This window comes from Pteronotus mesoamericanus, unplaced genomic scaffold (genome assembly GCF_021234165.1).
Source record: "Pteronotus mesoamericanus isolate MK-2021 breed Mesoamerican mustached bat unplaced genomic scaffold, CSHL_Meso_final contig_164, whole genome shotgun sequence".
NCBI classification, from domain to species: Eukaryota; Metazoa; Chordata; class Mammalia; order Chiroptera; family Mormoopidae; genus Pteronotus; species Pteronotus mesoamericanus.
In genome coordinates, this window is record NW_026555065.1 from 30,384,148 (window position 1) to 30,408,138 (window position 23,991).

At 37.8% G+C, this 23,991-nt stretch overlaps 1 protein-coding gene, 1 non-coding gene and 1 pseudogene across 2 annotated transcripts in view; 1 reads left to right on the forward strand and 2 right to left on the reverse strand.

Annotated features, from left to right (window-relative positions):
- Window positions 1-16,794, forward strand: part of LOC129064432 (lupus La protein-like) — a 123,790-nt pseudogene extending 106,996 nt beyond the window's left edge.
- AVEN (apoptosis and caspase activation inhibitor) overlaps window positions 1-23,991 on the reverse strand; it is a 182,773-nt gene that overhangs the window by 117,655 nt on the left and 41,127 nt on the right. The gene's annotated exons all lie outside the window — the stretch shown is intronic.
- On the reverse strand, window positions 23,722-23,828 carry LOC129064496 (U6 spliceosomal RNA). The gene has a single exon (XR_008528475.1). It is a non-coding gene; the product is annotated as a U6 spliceosomal RNA (small nuclear RNA).

The window sequence follows — 23,991 nt, forward strand, 5'->3', positions numbered from 1 at the left end:
ATTGAAATTTACCTGAACCCTTAAGGATTCCTTTCATCTTTTCCTCCTTATTTTGTAAACAACATGCTTTGTAAGTGAAAAATGTTAATCAATACTTCGACTCATAATTGAAGAGTTTAATTAACTTTGGCAAAAATAAGAAGTTAATATTATGCTCAAACAATTTGTTTCCAATGAAAAGAACTGATGGGGGTATAAAATTTATTTCCAAAGTCTTCTAGATTTTATTTATTCATTCAAATGTACACAGAGACTCATGTCCCACCAGTTTGGGGACTTTTCTTCTACAACTTACTTCCTAATGACACTGGGTGGGCAAACCCGTATGACTCTCCTCCCCTTCAGTTGTGGTCAGCATCAGTCCCAAAGAGTCTTCATTTTCTTTCCTATCTAAATCAAGGTTTTTCTCTATAGTAATCCATTCTGAATAATGATGATTGAGGTTTAAAAACAGCTTTAAAAACACTATAGTTATGTGGAATATCTACACTTTCCTCTTTATTTTGGTGAAAAAGTGAAAAATGAAAAAGTATTAGCTAATTTTATCTATTAGCTCACTTTATCAATGATGTGTTAAAAAGATGAAAATTGCTTAGCATCTCATGGGTACAAAAGGATAAGGAACTTTATGCTGGTACCTGAAGATATGATTGATTTATGGGAGTTTTCCCCTGTGCTGATGGATTTAGCAGTTTAAAAAATTTTGAATGTTCTTGGGAAATAGTCAATGACTGCCTAATTGTTTCTATAATTTAAAATGTATTTTATGCATATGTTATATAAATTACATTATAAAAGAGATAGGATTGTGTATCATTGGGTTCTTCATAGGAATGGAGCAAATATTTTGGCTACCCTAATCTTTCAATGATATTTATTACTATATCCTTAGATTCGGCACATTTTAAACCACCCAAAAGCTACAAACTTTATTTGAACCATGAGAAAATAAAAGTAGGTGTTCAGGTCAGAATAAAATACTTCCATTCAGTGTCTCTGTTGACTTCTCTTAGATTCATGTGCTATCTTTGTCTGAACATATTTTTATATATAAAATTAGAAATATAGCTAGAGTTCATTTTTAAGTGTTACTATTTCATTTAAATGGGCTGGCACTAAACAATATTTTTAAATTCAATAAAGAAATATTTACTGATATCTTCATTACTGTAATTTTCAAATTTTCCTTAAAATATTTGAAAGACTTTCTTTCATTCCAGTATAATGAAAAAGTTTTCCAAGCCTAATTCAACAGGATATGTCAACCAGCTGGTATATTTGTTCCTTATGATGGTTACTTTTCTTCATGAATCAACCAGATTTGAATTAGGATGATGGTTTTTCATGGAGATTCATCTGCTCTCCAGTTTCTTCCCACTGAGAGAGAATAGTCTTTGGTTTGTGACATCACAATGCATAGCTGGGGAAGTAGCTGTGATATCAAACAGATGATTATATCCTTTCAGTGTGAACTGGCTGCAAAAGAGATGTGAGCACTATCATTTCAAGTCATATCACAGGGACACTAAAGAGATGCGTGACAGGCACTGAATTAAAGAAAGATGCTTTCATTGCAGTTGACACTTTTACAGAGTCTGCTATTAAAGATAAAAGTACCACTTCACAGTTTTCTTCATTAATAATTTAAAAGACGCAGTAAATATCATGCTAATAAAATTCACAGATGACGGTAAAATGGGAGTAAGGAAAATACCAAAAAGCAAGCAGACAATAACAGAAGGGAAACCTACAGTACTAAGGAATAGGTGCAAAATCTCCCCTTGTTCAAACAGTAACACTGATGCTACTCAGGAAATTGAGAAAATCATCCACACACTCAAAATGGGGAAGAATCTCTCTGAATGAAAAAGAGACTCCTCAATATTGAGAATGAAGTGATCCCATTACATAGATCAATTAGCATGTGGCACAGACTAGTATTATAAAATGGGCGCGAGGAGGAAGCTGGTGAACATCCTTTAAGGAAATATGAATTCATAAAAGAGGAGGGATTTCTTTAAAAAGCAAAACTACCATGTTCTACAAAAATCTTCAACAAAAATTTGCAAAAAATAATAGAAATACTTTGGGAGTGAAAGCTCAACAAAGGAGACAAAATGAGAGCTCCTCCTTCTTACAAACATACACACATACACCATCTCTCCTCTTTTTATCATCTTTATGTAGCTATGGCTGCAAAGGACAAAGCAGAATAACCAATCCTTCCACACAGAGCACAGGTGCAGTTTATCCTTTGATTAGTTGCAAGAACCTTGACTCACAACATCAGTCATTTGTGTTTTAGCCTCTGAGACTCACAGTCTACACAGATGATGTGTAAAAAAAGAATAACTCCATGAATAACTACAAGCTGAGCTGAAGTCTTGTTATCTACAGTTACACAATTTGTTTGACACAATGGTATGGGAGAGAATTCTTAAAGGATTTTTTCAGTTCTATGTAGTGGTTAAATACTACCACTGTATTTTTCAACGGTTGTTTAAAGATCCTGCCGGACTCCATTTTTCACATGATATTAGAGGTATCAGTGAAATAACTCAAGAATGCAGGTGAATCAGAAAATATTACCACTTTTATAGACCCATAGTTTGAGGTCACACTTTGCCATCAGTATACGTGAGCTTCCTGTATACTGATTATCATTATATGAATGTATAATGTGCTCTTTGGGTAGTGAAGGTCAAAGACAGTTTCCACTTCAGTTATCCCAGTATCTCCAGCTGTTTACAGAATTTTCTTGGTGCAATAATCTAAATATGCTGGAGGGTGCATAATTTAAATCTACAGCCTTAGTACAAAGCATGGTGCTACTCCAGCATTTTATCCTTCATCAGCAGTGTGTCTTCCTTCGTGTGTTTGCAAGGACACAGTCCTCTGAATGCAGTAATTTCTGGGTAACCTGTAGTAGGACCTACAGGGGAGTGTTTCATGCCTAGGAACTTCCAAAGCACTTTGATCATACCTCCTTTATGAAACCTTGTTAGACTGCACTGGAAACCTGCATTTATACACTTATCTTGCCTACCAAATTCCGCATCCTCATGGGTGAGGGCCTCAAGAATGAGGACCACATCTCATTAATTTGTCTATTCCCAAGATAAGCACGGGACTAGTTAATCAATAGGTGTATTATATGAATGTGAAAACGTACCCTATGACATTCATAAGTGCAATCTCATCAACAAGCAGGACAATAGTGCTGCTAAAATAAACCTCAGCGTCAATTCACTAGTAATGTGCAAATAGAACAAGTACAGAAAAGTTCCAACGTGGGGAACTTCCTGGGGCAGTCATACTGGAAATATGGCTACATGGATATCAAATCTGTTAAGTATGTTATATGATACTATGAAGTGTACAACTACAGATAGCAAATGTATACCATATCTGCTGTATGTGACATATGGAAATCACATACGCCATAACATTATGATCTAGAACTTCATCAATAGTCCAAAAGGATCTTGATTGGCCCTGCTATTAAAAAGTGATTACAGGAGAATTTGGATAAGCATTTTGCAAAAGAAACTGAAGTGTTACTACAGTCAGCTTCTATTCAAAGATGAGAGAGAGTGTGGAAGTGACAGGCATAAGAATCTTCCAGTTACTCTATGCTCTCTCCCTCTCTGTGTAAGGAATTAATCTATGCAGGTATCTAAGTCAAATCTCCTTTCTGAGTTTCAGAGCCACGATATCAGATTTATCTGTTAAATCTATGCCAACAGTGGTGATCTCTCTCAAAGTAAGGACAAAGACTAGAGCTTATGCTATAACTCATCCTCACTGATAGAAATTAAGGTAAGAAGAGAGTTGAAGTAGGCCAGCCTTCACTCTAGAATTCATCAGCACGTGTGTTGGGATGGAGTCCACTACACTCTCTAGAGATGCTCGGGGCATGTGCATGAATGCATATATTGAGTCCCGATAGAAATGTAGGGTTTAATGTTGGTGTGGAGAACTCAAGGTTTTTTGAAAACCCAACATTTTTTAGCAGTATTGCATCCTTTCAAATAAGATCTTAGATAAAACATCAAGGTATAGAGAGCATATAAAAGCCTATCTACCCTGGTTGGGTTGAAATGGAAAGCCTAGAGCCCTGCTACCTACAAGGTCCCCTACTCACCAATCTCTCCTTGCTCTCTCCTCCCCACACTTCCTGGACTGTCTCCTAAGGTATATGTGTTGTAACTGTTCTGCCATCTAGAGGCCCCACAAAGGTGGTATTCTTCATTTTAACACATATATTTGATTCCATATAAACACCAACAAATACTCTAAAATTCCTGGAGTGAGATGAAGCAATAGTTTTTGCTGGTCCTAGTAGGCACAGGTTGCAAAACAATGTGGTGTAGACATGCAGCGTACTATTCAGTTATTCTGTTGTCTTAACAATGATCAAGCAGCCAAGACCTAGGATTCAAATAAGTTAAAAGTTGGTAAACAAGGACTAAACATCTATAATTGGCATTAGAATATCCCAGCATTAACTAAAATTAACAAAATCTCAAAAAATTACATCATTTGCAATCAAGAAGAAAGGCATGGAAATGAAAGAGTGAAAATTTTTCATAATAGGAGTAAGAATTCAGTGTAAGAAATCAACTGGAAATACCATGAAGCTGACTTTTTTATATTTTTTCACCTATAACATTATGCCAATTATTTTAGTTGCCTTTAGTTAAATCCAGGTTTGTGGACTCTGTAATTTACTTGACTTTGAGAGTGAGACAGAGCTTAAGTATCTAAACTACAAACCATATAGAACTAAATTTTACATCTAGCAGAATATACTGAAGAAAAGCAACCTTGTTTTTCCAGAGGAAATATCATTTCTGCCCCCCAAAAAACATGTTTCCAATATGATGACATAATTATGTCATAATTCATTAGGTCATAATTTATTATGTAATATTTTATTATGATTATGTAATAAATTATTCACTTTCATTCACTGATCATCTCCAGAACTATTTCCTGTATACTAAGAAAGTCTCATAATTATTATTCCAAAATCTCAAATGATTCCTCTTTTGAACCCAATCACCCAAATGAGCAGTATCTTTTCCCCCTAAAATGCTTTAAAATCTTTTGAAATATATTCTTGAGAGTCTATTTATATTTTTTATGATTTTATTTATTTATTTTTAGAGGGGAATGGGGGAGAGAGGGAGAGAAACATCCACGTGTGGTTGCCTCTCACATGACCCCTACTGGGGACCTGGCCGACAACCCAGGCATGTGCCCCAACTGGGAATCAAACCAGTGACTCCTTGCTTCGCAGGCTGGCAATCAATCCACTGAGCCACAACAGCCAGGGCGGATTCTATTTATTTTTAAATATTTTATTATGAATTATTTCAAACATTATAAACACCCATGGACAATACTTACCACCTAGCTTTAATAAATAACCAATCTTTGCTATTTTTGCATCAGATATTTTTCATTGTCTCTCCATTAATAGGTCTGGGAAGAAAAACTCCAGGAGGCAATACTTAAGATAAGCATGTTAGAAGACAGTTATAATTTATTCATCTTAATCAAGAGAAGGGGCTTTTCTAACTGTAATATACAATTATCTTCATTACAAATACTTTAAATAAATGTAAATACCATGACAAAAGCCAAAGATTTTTTTTAAAAACATCTATTGTACATTTCCTATCTCAGACTCCCAGCTGAACTTTTGAAAGAAGTGCCCCAGACACAGAATCACACAGGCTAGTTTCCTTTATCTTCCCCCCTGCGTCAGCTTCCTGTGGTGTAGCGACATCCTAGATAGAAGGAAAATAATCAATATTACAGGGTCCCTTGGGTAGGAAACCAACTCTCAACAGTAACTTCTTATGTAGAAAAGAGATACCTAAACTTGTGGTCACAAGGACACAAAGGAGTTGAAGCAAGGTTAATATCTTGTTTGTTTTTTAAATGCGTCCTTGGCTCAAGTTAATACCAAAGAAGTTGAAATATGCATCCCCTTATTCTAATGGCAGTCAGAAAATCCACTCATTCCCCTTTTAAATACAAAATAAGCAAAAACCACAGCAATAAACACAGGTTGGACTTCTCACAGTGAGACAAAGAAGCTTGCCTTCAGGATAACAATTGAGAGTGCGCTCCAATACTCTCACCTTGAAACGTGTTGTGTCTCATACTCTGCTACCATAGAAAGATCACCTGATCAATGCTTCAACAAATGCTGAAGATGGAACAGAGTCAAACAAATCCTCCTCCTACTCTACCCATGCCTTTATTCACAAGCACATAAAAGACTGCATGTCATAATAAATTCCAATCTCACACATTCACTTTCTCTCCCATTAGGAGGCTAGGATGACATACTTAGAGTCAGGCTGTTGTATGCCGACCCAGTGGCTTCACTACACACAATTCATATGTTCTCTCTCCTTCAAGTACACTCTGAAAGAAAGGATGACCCGTGACTATTTTCCTTTTCATTATATCCTTATATCTGTGTCTGCAAAATTTTGAACCTTGAAACTCTATGTCTACAAAGGAAGAATCACAGGTTCTCTATTATACTGTAAAATATGATCTTCCAAAAATATGATCTTCTGGTAAGTTGACTCCCCCTGTTAAAGCAGCCAGGCTTACAACAGAAAGACTATTTCAAAATTCATGGCCCCTGTATAAAAACTGCCAATAAACCGGTCCAGAAAAATGTGGGGATCAGAGTAGACAATGAGAGAAGCACAGCAGTCTCTAGGCAGAGAACCACTGCGGAGCGGCCATTGGGAACAAAGTGGTACTCTGGTATTGTTCGTATTTCCTGAGCACCCTCTGGACCTGTTTGCTACTAGACTATAATGTGGTACTAGACTATGGTAAATCTGTGTGGACAGAGGAGGTCTCAGGAGATTAAGAAAAAAAAGGGAGAAGAGGCACATTTAAAAATTGGAAACAAAATACCAAATGAAAAGTAAATTGGTCCCTGAAGGGTCTGATAAAAATGGAAATCAGGGCAGGGGAAAGTGCTGGCAGGAAAATGGAGACAAATGCATTTGAACAATTTAAAAAAAAAAAAAGGAAATCAGCCTCAGTTTTTACCCTTTCCAGGGTTCCCACACCCCAAAAACATTGGAAGGATATAAATTACAAACATGGAAACCAGTAAGTAATAACCTGAATCCCAAGTCTAACAAAAACAAATGTGGAAAATGGACAGAAGAATGAGATACATGTCCATGTCAGGCATGAATAGAGGTATTAGAACAAGATCAATCAAAAACAGACAACAGATAGGACCTCTTGGCTTATGTGGTATTCCAGGTTTCTTTCTCATCCTATATGAATCTGTTTAAGAAAGAATATTCCAATTTTTAACTCTGAAATGATCTCTACTTCCTTTCTATTACCAGTCTGATAATAGTTTACCCCAAAGGAATCAATTCAAATTCCTCTCTAAAATAAAAACTGGAATTCAGTGGGATATCTACTGGTATAATCTAGAGACCAGGCTGTCTATGAACCTACAGAAAAGATACTTATCTGAGCAAGTCATCTCCCAGGAATACCTATATGGCATTAGGTTAAACCCCAACTTTATGAGTCTCAGTTACTCCATCTGAAAAGTGAAAGATATGGACAAAATGATATCTGAGATTTTTGTGTTCCAGAATGTACATTCTAGGATGCTCCTTGAAGAATGAGGGGAAAGACACCAAAACTTCAAAATAAACCAACTTCACCTAACTCAGACTAGTCTGACACCCTTGGGAATCTTAAAGGGCACTTGCAGAAAAACAATAAGGACCTTATGCGGTCAAGAAAAAAGCAGATATTATGTGGCTGTATATTTTTAAGTCAACTGCTAGTTATTGGAATAGCCGGAGCAATGCAAGTGACTGAAGACGCTGTTTGAAGAAACCATTCAGGTGAACACTAACTTGTTCTAGCTATGAATTCATTATGCAATGATAGTTCTTAATCCTCCATTTTCTGGGTTTCAAGACAAGAAACAACTCACTTTTTTCATTATGTTTTAAGTTTTAAAGAAAAAAGACATAAGAATAACAAGGAAGAATACTTAAGATAATCTGCTTGAATTAGTGCTACTTTATTAAACCATCCCATTGTAAATTAGTATGGCTCACAGCAACCAGGCACAATGGTGGTTAGGTACAAGAAAATCAAACACGCAGGGCAGAAGACACATTAAAGTTACATCAGGAGCAGCAAATTTCTGTTTAGAAATTACACTGTATAGCTGACAGACATGCACGCTCCTGCACAGACCAGATTTAATCATACCTTTGTTAGCAGCACACCTTTCAAATACTCAAACATCAGTGTATTGGGAATGTCTTAACTTGACAGGACCTCATCGAGCAGCCTGCTCTGAAATGACTTCACTTTACCTGTTGCTTTCCTACTATACTTTCATTCCTATAAGGTTGTCCTAGTAGAGTCCTACTCATGAGCACTCCCAGTGGACTGCTTCTTGAGCAACACTCACTCCAATTTCTCCAGTTGTGACCTGCTGGCCATATACAGTATGAGCATAAAGTATAAATACTAACTATACATGTATGGGTGTCCTGGGAGAGATAGCCTGAGAGCAATCAAAGCATAAATGAGTGCATAAAAGCCCTGGGCATGAAAATAGGTATTCAAGAACCTAAATGGGAAAGAAAAGGAAGTGCCACAGAGGAAAAAAGAGGCGGAGACCTAAAGATAAAGCTTTCCGCAAACCTGGTCCATTTGTCATTATTGGTGATACACAGAGAGAGCCCCCATTACTTCCTGCTCTAAGGATAGGTATAGACAAGTACCTTAGCTGATCCCAAGTCCCATTTACTCCATATGCAAATTAAAGCATTACTAATGTGCAACACCATTATGGCTTCAAAATATAAGGAAAAATATATAGCTCTTATATATAGTTAAAACTATCCTACACTAAAAATGACATCACTCGAGCCTCAAATCAAAACTAAAAAATATTAACCTGGGATTCAGAAACATTTTGTAAATAAGTACTCTCTCACTTTATTTTTTAAGTGTATTTTATTGATTATGTTATTACAGTTGTCCCATTATATTTCTCCCCTTTATCTCCCTCCTCGGCCCTGCACACCCCCTCCCACCAGCATTCCCCCACTTAGTACATGTCCATGGGTGGTTCATATAAGTTTTCTGGTTTCTCCACTTCCTATACTATTATTAACCTCTCCATCTATTTTGTATCAAACAATAAGACTTCTTATTCCCTGTATCTTTTTCTCCCTTCTCCCCCATCACCCTCCCCGCTGATAACCCTCCATGTGATCTCCATTTCTGTGATTTTGTTCCTGTTCTTGTTGTTTGCTTAGCTTGTTTTTGTTTTTAGGTTCGGTTGTTGATACTTATGAGTTTGTTGTCATTTTACTGTTCCTAGTTTTTTTTTCAATTGTTCAAATACATTTGTCTCCATTTTCCCCCGCCACCACTTTCCCCTGCCCCACCCCCTGCCACCTCCCACCCACGATCCTTCCTCACTTCGGCTTTGTCCATGGGTCCTTTATACATGCTCCTTGATTTGACCCTTCCCCTTCTTTTCCCTGTTACCCCCCTCCCTCCTTCCCTCTCATTACTGTCAGTTTGTTTTTCCTTTCAATGTTGCTGGTTATATTTTTCTTGCTTCTTTGTTTTGTTGATTAGGTTCCTCTTATAGGTGAGATCATGTGATATTTGTCTTTCACCGCCTGGCTTATTTCACTTAGCATAATGCTCTCCAGTTCCATCCACGCTGTCACGAAGGGTACTAGTTCTTTTTTTCTTTTGGCTGCATAGTATTCCATTGTGTAAATGTACCATAGTTTTTTGATCCACTCATTTATTGATGGGCATTTAGGTTGCTTCCAGCACTTGGCTATTGTAAATTGTGCTGCTATGAACATTGGGGTGCATAGGTTCTTGAGAACTGGTATTTCAGGATTCTTAGGGTATAATCCCAGCAGTAGAATTGCTGGGTCAAAAGGCAGTTCCATTTTTAGCTTTTTGAGGAAATTCCAAACTGTTTTCCACAGTGGCTGCACCAGTCTGCATTCCCACCAACAGTGTCCTAGGGTTCCCTTTTCTCCACAACCTCACCAGGACTTGTTTGTTGATTTGTTTATGATGGCCACTCTGACCAGTGTGAAGTGATATCTCATTGTGGTTTTAATTTGCATTTCTCTGATGGCTAGTGATGCTGAGCATCTTTTCATATGTCTCTGGGCCCTGTGTATGTTCTCCTTGGAGAAGTGTCTGTTCAGGTCCTTTGCCCATTTTTTAATTGGGTTGTTTGTCTTCCTGGAAGGGAGTCATGTGAGTTCTTTATATATTTTGGAGATCGAAGCCTTGTCCAAGGTATCATTGCCAAATATATTTTCCCATACAGTTGGTTCCCTTTTCATTTTGCAGATGTTTTCTTTAGCCTCGCAGAAGCTGCTTCTTTTGATGAAGTATCATTTGTTTATTCTTTCCTTTATGTCCCTTGTTCTAGGGGACATATCAGTGAAAATATTGCTGTGTGGGATACCTGAGAGTTTCCTGCCTATGTTCTCCTCTAGGACTTTTATGGTATCACAACTTATATTTTAGCCTTTTATCCATCTTGAGTTTATTTTTGTGTGTGATGTAAGTTGGGAGTTGAATTTCAGTTTTTTGCATGGAGCTGTCCAGCTCTCCCAACACCATTTGTTGAAGAGGCTATCTTTACTCCATTTTATGCTTCTGCCCCCTTTGTCGAACATTAATTGACCACAGAGACTTGGGTTTATTTCTGGGCTCTCTATTCTGCTCCATTGATCTCTGTGTCTGTTCTTATGCCAGTACCAGACTGTTTTCATTAGGGTGGCCTTGTAATATAGTTTGATATCAGGTACTGTGATCCTTCCTACTTTGTTCTTCTTTCTCAAAATTGCCGCAGCTATTCGGGGTTGTTAATGGTTCCATATAAATTTTTGAAATGTTTGTTCTTTATCTGTGAAATACGTCAGTGGTATTTTAATAGGGATTGAGTTGAATCTATAAATTGCTTTGGGTGGTATGGACATCTTAATGATGTATGTTAATTCTTCCAATCCATGAACACAGAATATGCTTCTATTTATTTGCATTTTCCTTAATTTCTTTCTTCAGTGCTGTATAGTTTCCTGAGTACAGGTCTTTTACCTCCTTGATTAAGTTTATTCCTAGGTACTTTATTTTTCTCATTGCTGTAAATCCCATTCATAACAAAAAATGGGATCTCTTTCCTGATTTCTGACTCTGCTATTTCATTGTCAGTGTACAAAAATGCCTTCAATTTCTGAATATTGACTTTGTATCCTGCTGTTTTGCCGAACTCACTTATTAGGTTGAGTAGTTTTTTGGTGGAGTCTATGGGGTTTTCCATGGACACTCTCATGTCATCTGCAGGCAATGACAGTTTTACTTCCTCCTTTCCAATCTGGATGCCTTTTATTTCTTTTCCTTGTCTGGTCACTGTGGCTAGGACTTCCAATATTACATTGAATAGAAGTGGTGAAAGTGGACAACCTGTCTTCTTCCTAGTTTTGATCTTCTTTTTCTTAGATAAGTCCCTTTAACATTTCATATAATAAGGGCTTGGTGATGGTGAACTCCTTTAACTTAACCTTATCTGGGGAGCACTTTATCTACTCTCTCGCTTTTAAATAGGGATCACTGGCCCTGGCAGTGTAGCTCTCCGTTGGAGCAACGTCCCATACACCAAAAGGCTGCAGATTCAATTCCCAGTCAGGGCACATATCTCAGTTGTGGGTTCAATCCCCAGTCAGGACACAAACAGGAGGCAGCCAATCAATGTTTCTCACATCAATGTTTCTCTCCCTCCCTCTCTCTCTCTATCTATGCCCCCCCACCCTCCCACCCTTCCTCTCTCTCCAAAATCAATAAACATATCCTCAGGTGAGAATTAAAATTCTAAAAAATAGGGATCATCCAGTTGTAAAAATGCTCAATGGTCTACTGAGGTTAAATTAATTTGTGTATGAATATTACAATCACAACTTTTTCCAAGACTCCTCCAAGCCCTGGCAGCAATCTTCTTTGATTTTCTCTCAAAATTATGGGAAGAGAATATCTAAATAAGAAATCTTAGAGGTAATATGGAAAATATTAACAGTAGTGATACCTTGTCAATTTTCCTAATATGAAGCTGATGAATTTCATTTGCACATACAGCATAGTTTAACACATAATTAACTTTTTTTGCTTGAGTTACTAATTATCAGCAGTGAAGAAAAACTTATTTCCATAGTAGAGTTCCTGAGTAACTGTCATAATAATACAAGTCAGAGAGTTGAAATAAAACCATATTTTGTTTTTCATATTTTTCAATGTAAGTGAAACAAGTAACAGGTATAAAATGTTTTTATTGTCATGGCCAAATCAAAAGGCACCAGACTATCCAACAGATAACTTTTTCAAAGTAGACAAATTGTTTTGTTTTGTTTCTCCTACAGGAGGTGAGGGCAGGGGTGGCGGGGGGGGGACAAAACTATTCCAAACCATTTAATGATTCGTTTTCTATACAATATACCCAAAGAGCCTATCACTGCACAACCAACTGTAAGCATTTTGCAGAAGGCAACAGTTCACTCTAAACAACGGGAGCAGGTTTTGGAATCAGACACATAATAAATCATACTACAGTTCTATCACATACTAGTTATGAGACATTAGGCAAGTCATCTCACTTCCTTGAGCTTAATTTGCCTCATCTATAAAATGGTCCAATACTGACCATGCAAGGTTATCCTGATTAAATAAAATACTGTACATAATGTACCAAATATCCAGCGAGGTGCTCTATAACAAAGAACTATTTTAACACATTTATTTATGCATACACCTCAACTAGCCCCTCTACCCCAAATTAAGATAGGTATTGCTATTAAACATACTACGGAAGATGGCTCCAATACATACCACAACAATGGTGCCTTCTCCATTGCAAATTCCTGTAAAACCACTCCCTCTCCCAGCCTCTGTCTCTCCCCACTCAGCCCGACTCTAATGACCCCAAGAATTAGAAATGCTGCCTTCTGCAGGAAGGAAAGAAGGAAGAAGGGCGGAAGAGAGGGAGGGAGTGAGGGGAAAAGAAAAAAAAAGGAAAAGAAAAGACGTGAAAATATTTCTGGCAATAGCACATTACTAAAAATCTGTTTTGGAGCAAAGCAATAATATATGGTTAAGAGGCCACATCTCAGTACAGCAGTCAAATTCAATGTGACTGCCATTAGACCACCACTGCCAAATCTTGATCGTGTATTTTTTAAGACTTTACAATTTTTTTAAGTGCTAGAAATCCTTCCCTATATCCTGCACTGTACCAAATACGAGTACTCCAGAGGTCCTCTTACTAAACTGAAGTATCTCAACAAAATACATTTAGATTATGGAGCTGCTGAGAATAGCAGTAAGGAATAAAGAGTTATGTCATACATCAAAATGTCATGATGTTTTTCCCCTTGGGAATCTAAAAATACATTAACCACATTCTCTCTCTGGACCAGCCCCCATTTGGACAGCACCCCTGGGACAGTAATGGCTACACTAGAATTATCCCAACTTCAGCCAAATAGTTGTTGTGCGCTGCGATGACTGCTGGCTCGCTGAAACGTGCCCCCTCACCTATCAGCTCCTGTTGGGGTAACTTTTAGAAGACTGCACCTCACCTCCTGATCCCATAGGACACCATAACTGTCTCTTGCATAAAGAAGCACAACCTTAAAGATTTTCTAATCACTGGACGACTACTACAAGTCATTTGGAATGTAGCGAATAATATCAATACATGTATATATGTAATCATATATATGTGTATGCACACACATATATACATATATACATACTTGTGCACATTTATATACAGGGATGGGCAGAAGTACATTTACAGTTGCTTCTTGTATTATTATTTATTAATTTGTATTATTATTTGTTTTTTTCGTACAAACAAACAAAAGTAAACCTGCTTTTGCCGGCCAAGCTTCTATCTGGTAGCCATAAAAGCTAAGAGATAAAATAAGCATTTTGTAACTGATTAATGAGGAAGAAATTAAAATCAATTACTGATGTTTTATCTTGTTTCTCAAATGTACCCTCATTAACCCCATTCAGTTAATGTAAATGATTCCACTCTTCAAAAAAATTGACAGAAGAATCAATAACACAAGAACAGCACCATTAACATCATTTATAATACACATAGCTCTGCAGTAAAGCTTAAACAAAAAGGTCAAGTATTTAGTCAACACAATTTGACCTTTTTTCTTTTTAAATAATTTATTTTTCAATTACAGTTGACATATAACATCATATTAGTTTCAGGTGTACAACCCCATGACTAGACATTTATATATATTATGAAGTGATCACCTAATAAATTTGGTACCCATATGACACCATACACCATTATTACAATATTATTGACTATATTCCCTATACTGTACTTTACAACCCCATGACTATTCTGTAACTACCAGTTTGTACTTCTTATTCCCCTCACCTCTTTACCCTTCCCCCAAATCCCCTACTCTCTGGCAACCACCAGTCTATGGGTCTGTTTCTGTTGTGCATGTTCATTTATTTTGTTTTTTAGACTCCATATATAAGTGAAATCATATGACATTTGTCTTTCTCTGACTGACTTATTTCACTCAGCACCATACCCTCTAGATCCACCTATACTGTTGCAGATGACAAGATTTCATTCTTTTTAATGGTTGAGTCATATTCCATTGTATACTCCTAATATGCACCACTTCTTTATCCATTCATCCACAATTTGACCTTTTATCTGATGCAATTCTCTGCCTCATCCTGAGAGAACTGGTTTCCCTGAGCCTTTAAGAAGAATCAGAGAATTTGCATAGCCTCAAAATACTTCCACCAAGGTACTTATTATTCACTGTCATTATTTTAACATATGCCCACAAATTCCTCAATACCCTTCCCTCCAGTATGTAAAGTTTAATTCCCATCCCTATTAGTGTGAGCAGGAATTAGTCACTCATCTAGTGAACAGATAACTGGAAGTAACTTTACAATGGAGAAACCTAACAGATACCATCTTAACCAAGTGATCAAAGTTAACATTATCATTAATATGTTGGCATCATGTGTCCACTGATAAGATCCAACAAGAAAGGTATCTCTGTGGTATTCTCCCCAAAAACCCATAGCCTCAGTCCAATCATGTGAAAATAGCAGAAAAACCCCAACTGAAGAACATCCTACAAAATACCTAATCACTATTCTCCAACAGTGCCAAGACCAGCAAAGACAGGGAAACTGTCACAAATTAAAGGAGACTAGGAGAGTATCCTAATTTGAAACAGAAAAAGAACATTACCCTAGGTGAAGAGTAAATGGGACTTCTCTGTATCTTGGCAACTCTTCAGAAAAATCTAAAAAGTATTAGAAAATAAAAAGTTTAAAAAAATAAATAATGGGCCATACTGTCATTCAGTATTAAATGGATCCACATACAAGATATTCTGCATCTCAACAGCTTTTCTCACTTTTTTAAAATGAAAATGGTGATAGTGAAAAAAATGGCTACTCAAGGACCAAAACCTGTCATCAAATCAAGTGTTATTTTGGTAACTAATGTGCCATGAGACAAATTTTAAAGGAACAGATCAAACTGGACAATAGCTGGATACCTCTGGAGATAATAATATTCAACATGTTAAACCGCCTAAGAGAATTTAATAGAAGCATTAAAAAATCAAAGACAAAAATCATGGAAATAAATGAAGATAAAGCTAAAAATCAGAAGCTCTCCATGCAGACCTCTCTCTCATGAATATAAAAGGTCTTTGTAATGACTAATAAATATTTTAAAATTATGTAAAAACAGACTCATTTATATGAAAGGCTTCCCAATTGGTACAATCCTTGGTGAAATAAAAGAAAGATGAAAAGATAAAGGTCAGGTTCAAAATATTCTAATGAGAAAAAACATTACACAAAGCATTTAAGGGCTCAACATTTACAGTATCTGATAGTACTGAATTTGCTAAAAAGTTTTCAAAAACACCTGCCCGAAAGCATAAACACACATGCCTTCTAATACTTTTCAAAGATTACTTTGCAAAAAAAAAAAAAAAAAATGAAGAAAGCAAAATAAAGTGTAAGCTAAATTAAGAGCTACTGAAGAAGAAAAACAGAATTACTATAGATGTTGAGATGAAAACTCTAGAAGAGAAGCTCGGATGTTTACTGAAATTTGGGGATGACTTAGATGATCAGACCTATAGAGAAGATCCACACTTCCTTTTCTCAAATCATGGGGAAATAAAATGGATAGACTTTATCAGAGAAACAAAAGAGGGACTGATCCTATTCTATGTAAAGAAAAAGCTAAAGAAGCACTAGAGAAAGACAAGGAAGTCAAAACGGTAACCTACAATCAAGGAACAAAGAAGAGAAGTGGGAAGGCCCAGGAGAGGTAGAAAGAGCAGCACTGAGAAAATCCCCGAGGATCTACAAGAATCCCTATACAAATGGAAATCAAAAGGTCACAGACAAACAGGAAAAGGAATTAAAGCTGCCAAGGCTGGGTCTGTTAAAGGAAAAGTACAGCTTCTGGGCAAGAGAATGAAAGATAATACTGACGGTGCTCATGATGAAAATGGTGCAGCTGGACCAGTACCAACAGACAAAGAAGAAACTGCCTCAAAACAACAGAAAACACAAATGGCGCAGGACACCCATAGTTTAGCAAACATATGTCTATGTATTTTATCTCTGGAAATTTGAAAAAAAGAAAAGTAAATTAGACCCCTTCAATGTCCACCTGCAAGATAGGAAAGACTTTTGTGTGGTTTAACCTGCCTTTTGTGGCTGTTACCCAAATAAAGACTTTTTTAATGAATAGTTCTGTTTGTGTTATTTTAAATGCTTCAAACATCAAAGGAAGGTTCTTCTCTTAAATTGCCTTTACAATAGAAGGTACTAGCAAAATTAATATAATATATACCATTTAAAAAGAGAAAAAAATGAACTGATTCAATGAGGGCAATACAACTATCCTGCTGCTTCATGGGAAAAAAGTCCAGAGTTTAATTTAAAGGAAGAAGCTGCTAGCCTGATATGCTTTCTTTTCCCTTTCAGTCTAATTTCTGGCAAATGGACACAGAACCTGCCCCCCCCCAAAAAGTCATTATATTAAAATCTCCCTCCCAAAATTAACTTTTCATAAAATTATAGATGAAGATAAATAAAAATATTCACAGACAACTCTGCTGACCAAACTGTCGTCTAATTATTTCATTTTTACTTGTTCCTCTTAAACAGGGCTTATGGATTTTTTAAACATCATCATCTTTAATATTGCTCCAGTGCATTCTGCTCCCACTGTAAAGAATTTTCTAATTCTAGTTATCCATGACATCTTGAAAGAAATAGATAAAGCATATGGCATTAATTCAATGACTCATCATTTGAGAAAAAAAGTAGGGGGTGGGAAACTTGCTTAAAGATCTAATATTTTATGCCTGAATGTTAAGTGAGAGTATGATACCATTCTCAAAGCTTGTGAAATGTAACTCAGAACTGCAAGAATACTGTTTAAAAAGAAAAGCTGAAGGCATGACTATGTGTCAGAGGCTTATAGAAAGAGTCTTAAAAAAACTTCTGAAGACTCCCAGTCCTACCAGGAAAAGTATGATTTCAAAATACCTAGCCCCCTTCCCATATCCCCCACTTAGAAGCATGGGCTGCCACATCCACGGCCAGAAACTCACAGAGAGCCGTCAGCGACTGCATGTTGAAGGCACAGGCTGGAGGGTGCTGTGAGAACTCCCTCTCCGAAAATGTTGCCCATGGTCTGCGCTGGTAACTGAAGTTCTACCATTTTTAGATTTTTTTTTCCTTGTACAAAGAGATATGTAAATAAAATAAGTAATATATTGCATATACTTATACACAATTTAAAGAATTATTAAACAAACATAAGTAACTATTATCTAGGTCAAGAAATAGAATACTGCCAACATCACAGAAGTCTCCCCACCCCCTCGACACCTGCAATATGCTGCTCCCCAATCACTGCCCCTTATCTCTCCGCTACGTGACCACAATCCTGATTTTTATAATAATCACTTCCTTGATTTTCATCTTACCATTTAAACAGGAATCTCTAAATAGCATAGTTTACTTTTTTCTCAAGTTTGGACTTTATAAGAAATAGAATCCCACTGAGGAATTGTGTGCGTATGCAGTTGTTTTGTTTTGCTTTGCTTTGTTTTGTTCTGTTTTATTTCACATTATGTTTGAGAGGTTCATCCACTTATCTATGTATTTAGTCCACCATTAATGGACATTTGAGTTGCTTCCATCTGTGGCTCTTCTGAAGCCCTGCTAGGAACGTTTGTGCACATGTCTCCTGGTATACATGTGCTGGAGTTTCCTAGAGTACCTTCCAAGGGTGGAAGTGCTGGATCTTCAACTTTATTAGAAAATGACAAACTATTTTCCAAAGCAAACATACCAATATACATATACACCAACCATGTGTGCAGTAGAAATTTACTTTTTAAATTTATTACTGGTCTGCAAAAAGTCACTATTACAGTGGAAATCCTATTAGGGTAAAAACAACGCATTAAGCCGGATGTACTCTCAGCAAAAGGTCTGCCTTCAAAACGGCATTTAAGAATTGGATCAGATGTATGTGCATAGCACAGCGAATTCTGGAATAAAAAATAATGTATAAAGAAGAGTTCAAGGTACAGAGCCTTGTCTAGAAACCAAGTCTGAATTACACATTCCAGTGACAACAGCCATTCTTCATGGCACGTGGCAGACATGAAGAATGAGGAGAAAAACGATGAACAACTACAGGTAGCAAAGTGGGAAAAAGAGGAAGGTGCTTTATTTTATGGCTTAACCTAAAACTGCCAACTTTTACATGCTCAGAGACTCAGACCACCACCACTGGTTATTCAATACAGAGACTCAATAATCAGTTATATTACACCCAAGAAGAACTTTTAATTTCTCAGAAAAATGAGGATATATAAATTCCATTGGCAGTCATTGCTAAATTCTGTTGCCAACCTTTGTTAAATGTCTAACACTCGCGGGGAAAAAATAGACTTTATCTGACTTTACTAAATACAGTTAATTAAGCTATCAATGAAAAAATTCAGATAAATTCTAAATCTAGGCACCATGATTATATTTAAAGCAGAGCTAAAATCAATGGTAAATTTCAGATAAGATGCCAACATCATCAAAGCAAATACTTCTTTCTATTCTTGCATTTCCTACAGAGAGAAATAGTATTGCCTAAGGTTAAACAGACACGAGAGAATAGCATTCAAATCCAGATCTGTTCAATGTAGAGGCCTGCACTCCTTGTATTAACCCACACTGACAAAGGCAGACTGTAACCTCACAGATGAACTTAAATGTCCAATATTAAAAATCAAAATGTTTAATACTGATAAGTTTCTTCTAACTTTGGTTACTTTTGTACTCAGTAAAGAAATTATATATTAATAAAGAAAAATAGAAAATTGAATCCAAATATTATATACTCTTTAAAAGTCTGAAATGCAAAGTACAGTGATTATACCACCTTACTTCACTAATATTTGTAAAATAGGTATAAAAGTTTCAGTTATACAAGGTAAATAAATTCTAGAGATCTACGGTACTGCATTGTGCCTATAGTTAACCATACCATACTGTATACTTAAAATTTGCTACCAGGATAGATTTTATGCTATCTGGTCTTACCGCATGTGCGCACACGCACACAGTAGTGATAATAAAGGTGGCAGGAGGGAACTCTGGGAGGTAATGGGCATGTCTGTGGCCTCAACGGCGGTGCTGACTTCACAGGGCATGTGCACTTACCCCGAAACTCATCAAAATGTATAAACTTTCACGTTTTACATGTCAATCAGACCTCAATGAAGTGTTTTTTTAAAAATAAAATTATTGTGAAAAAATGTAGCAATGAATGAAATTTAACACACTTCAGAAAATAAACAAAATTTGAACTTTAGTAAAACATCTGCATGATCTTGAGGAAAAAAACGTATCTCAAACACGGCATAAAACGGCATAAAATAACACACAAAGACAAAGCCAGTTACATTAAAATGTAAATCTATGCACTGAAAGTCACCATCACAAAAGTAAAAGTAGATCTCACATTAGAAGAAATTTGTAATTATAAACATCAAAGGATAAGTATCAAGAATCTATTAAGAATATCTGTAAGTCTATAAGAAACAAGCCAAATGGTCAGAGAACGTGTGCAGACAGTTCAGGGAAGAAACCAAGAACAGCAAAGAAAAACGCTCAACCAACCTCCACAGACCGAGTTCTCCACACCACTTAGGGCCAGTCACTCTCATGTGAATACTAAAATATACCATTACTAACATCTACAACCCGGCCCTCACCAAACTTCAACATCAAGCATTCGATTTTACAGCCACCGCCACTTCCTACCTTTGTAACTCACCCCCCTGCAAGAAAGTGGACAGCCCTTGTGCACAGGAATCCACAGTTCCTGACGCCACCGCCCCACCACTGCCCACCACCGCCCCCAATGCCTGCACACCCCTCCTACCAGCTACCAGCTTAAATTCAGTGTCAGTCTTTCAACTCACCCCCGTTTCTCTCACCTCGTTGCATTTGCTTGGCTGAACTGTAATCATGATTAAACCCCACTGCCCACCCCTCTATGTGCACCCATACAGCAGGAAGTGCACGAGGGAAAAAACACCTCTTCCCACCCTAAATTCTGAACACTAACCTCCGTGGCCCTCTTTCACCACCCAGCAGCCATGCCACGCTCTCCCACTTCACTCCCTCTTCCACTCCCTGGACAACTTTTTCTTATCTTCTATCTCTCCTCCTCCCTGGCCCTCACACACAACTTTCTTTTTTCATTAAGAAAATAGAAGCAATTAGAAGAGATCTTCCTCAAGCCCCTGCCACATCTACCCTCCTACCTATATCTATGCCCACACAGTCTGCCTTTTCTCCGACTACAGGTGAAAATCCGTCCAGACACCCAGCAATGGGTAATCCCTCCACCTGTGCAATAAATTCTAACACTTCATGTGTACCTCAGAGCATAAAACCAGCAATTCTCACTTTACCTCCAATTATAGTCCCTACAAGTAAACATGCAGCTACTTCTCCCATCTTTAAAAAATGTCTTAACCCACTTTCCCCACCAGTCCATTATGACTCTCCTTCCCTTTACAGTAACACTCCTTAAAATGAAGTTATTTGTGCATACTATCTCAAATGTCTCTCCTCCCATATTCCTTTTAAATCCAAGAAAGAATTTATCCCACCACTCCAACAGAACTCCTCTAGTCAAGATCACTGTAACCTCATGTTGTTAAATTCAACTGTCAATTCTTGGTTGTCACCAGCTGCATTTGACACAGGCCCCTCTATCTTCCTGGAAACACTGGAAGATGCCACAGTCTCCTGGTTTTCCCTTCTGCCCTTAACGCTCAAGTTCCTCCCCTGGTTCTCCTCATCTCCTAACCTCCGGACACTGTGGTGCCCAGGGCCCGGCGCTTTTCTGGCTAATAACTGCCTTGGTCATCTCATGCATTCTTATGACTTCAAATATCACCTCTAGGCTGGCATCGCTCGAATGTGTATCTTCACTCCAGACCTGGACCCGGAACCCTGGATGCCTTTATCCAAGCATCCACTTGATACTTCAGGGTGGCTATTGAGCTGGGTCTCTTCCATTTTCTATTCTAGAGTCACCCTGCAACCTTTGCCTCCTTGTCCTGCCCTGGGAGTCTATCTACACGGATGACAGTAACAGGCTTCTCTTGCCTTCTGGCCTCCAGTAAGCTATGCTTGCAGGAAGCCCCAGCAGGAGAATGGAGGAGAAAGAGAGTTAAAGACCAGAGTATTTACTCCCATCTCTCTCTGTGGAGTCACTGTCACTGGCTAGATCTCCTGACCAAAGGTGATGATGCCTCCTCTCAAGGTAGACTGCTCTCCGTGAATCTCTCCTTCCGAGTTCCGATAACTAGGTGTTACCCTGCTCTACATCTGCACTGCTGCCTGCCCTCCCACACTGCACTATCCCTGTGCTTTCCCCAAATCCTACCCTCACCTCTGTAACTGATTCCTCTGTTAAAACTTTCCTTCTGAGTATATGGAGCGTGCCATCTACTTCGTAACTCTGACGAATACACCTTGAGATGCAAGGTGTCTCACTCACACCTCAATTTTAACACATTCAAAACCGAGCACCTCCTATAGTTTTATCCACCTCAGATCATGGCAATCCCCTTCTTCTAGCTGTTTAGGCCAAAAACCTGGTGTCACACCTGTACGTAGTTTTATTTTATTCCTCACATTCGCAAGACCTACATGCAATTCCCTCAGAATAGATCCAGAACCCAGCCACGTTTCACCACCTCTACTGCTACCACCCTGGCCACAGCCACCAGCAACGCTCGCCTGGATCGCTGCAATAGCGCAACTGGTCTACCTGCCCGCCCCCCCCCGCCCCCCCCCGCCCCCTCGCCTGCCTTCCTGTTATTCCAACACGGCAGCCAGAGTGATCCTGTTGCACTATGAATTAGCTACATTACTCTTCTCTTCAAAACCCTCCAGGGGCTGCTCATCTCAGAGATGCAAAGCCTTTGAACTTGCTATTTTCTTTGCCTGCAGCACTCTTACCACAGATCCTCAATGCCTGCTCCCTCGCCTTCCTCAAGTCTTTATTAAAATGTCATCTTCTCAGTAAGACCTTCTCTGTCCACCCTTTCTAAAATTGTAAAAGCCCCTCCCCCACTTTAATTGTATCCTGAGCAATTATCACCATTTAACATCTTACGTACTTTTCTTTATTGTGTCCTCCAACCTCTAGAACGTTGACCCCATGTCACAGGTGTTTTTTGGTTTTGTCCATTCTGTGCACCGCCATATAGTCAGCTTCTAAAACAGTATCTGGAAATAGTGGGCACTCAAATAATTGTTAAACCTCAGCTAGATACCACTCAATCAACTGGCTGCAATGAAAAAGACTGAGTGTTACATATTGGCAGACAGTGAACAACCAGGAATATAGCTCATCTCAACTTTGGAGAGCAATCTGGAACTATCTAGAAAGTCTGTGATGTGCATATCTAACAAATTGGCAATATTTTTTCCTGTTTTGGTTTGTTTATACAAACAAGGGCAGCATACTAAAAATGAGACTTATTCCAAGAAGTATGGTGAGCCTATCTGGAGCATATTTTTAATATTTTATGACCACAGAATGAAATTCCACTTCTCAAAAGTAAACCAATATAGCTCCACTCCAACACATATGAAGAAAGCATGGCAGCTCTTTCTCAGGCTTATGCTATGTGAAAGGAAAATAATAAACCAGTAGCAGAGTGGGGAAGAAATGTAAGCACACGTCAAAAGATGGCATAGTTGTGATCTACCAAGAAGCCAACCACAGATAAACAAGCCACTTAAGAAATCAGTAAGCAAAGAGACTACCAAAACAAAAAACAAAAAAAAAAACAACCTATGAGACCAAAACCATGCTGGGTTTTAAGTTATAAATAAATGCTAAAATAAATAACCAAAATCATAAGCCAATGCACATAACTGCTGGGTTAGACTAGAATTCCGAAGCGCCTTCAAATATCTATGCGTTATCTTTTTTTTCAATTATAGCTGACATTCAGAAATATGGAACGCTTCACGAATTTGTGTGCCATCCTTGTGCAGGGGCCATGCTTATCTTCTCTGGATCATTCCAGTTTTAGTATATGTGCTGCCGAAGTGAGCACTGTGCAGTATCTTTTATTGCCAGATACTGGCATAGAAGCTGACTACACAATTGATTCAGTCAAGTCCACGTGATAATTTTATTGCACTACTTCAATTTTCCCCGTAAATCTTTTAGCAGAACAACTGATAAAAACTGAAGTAAACCAGCACACATTTTATATT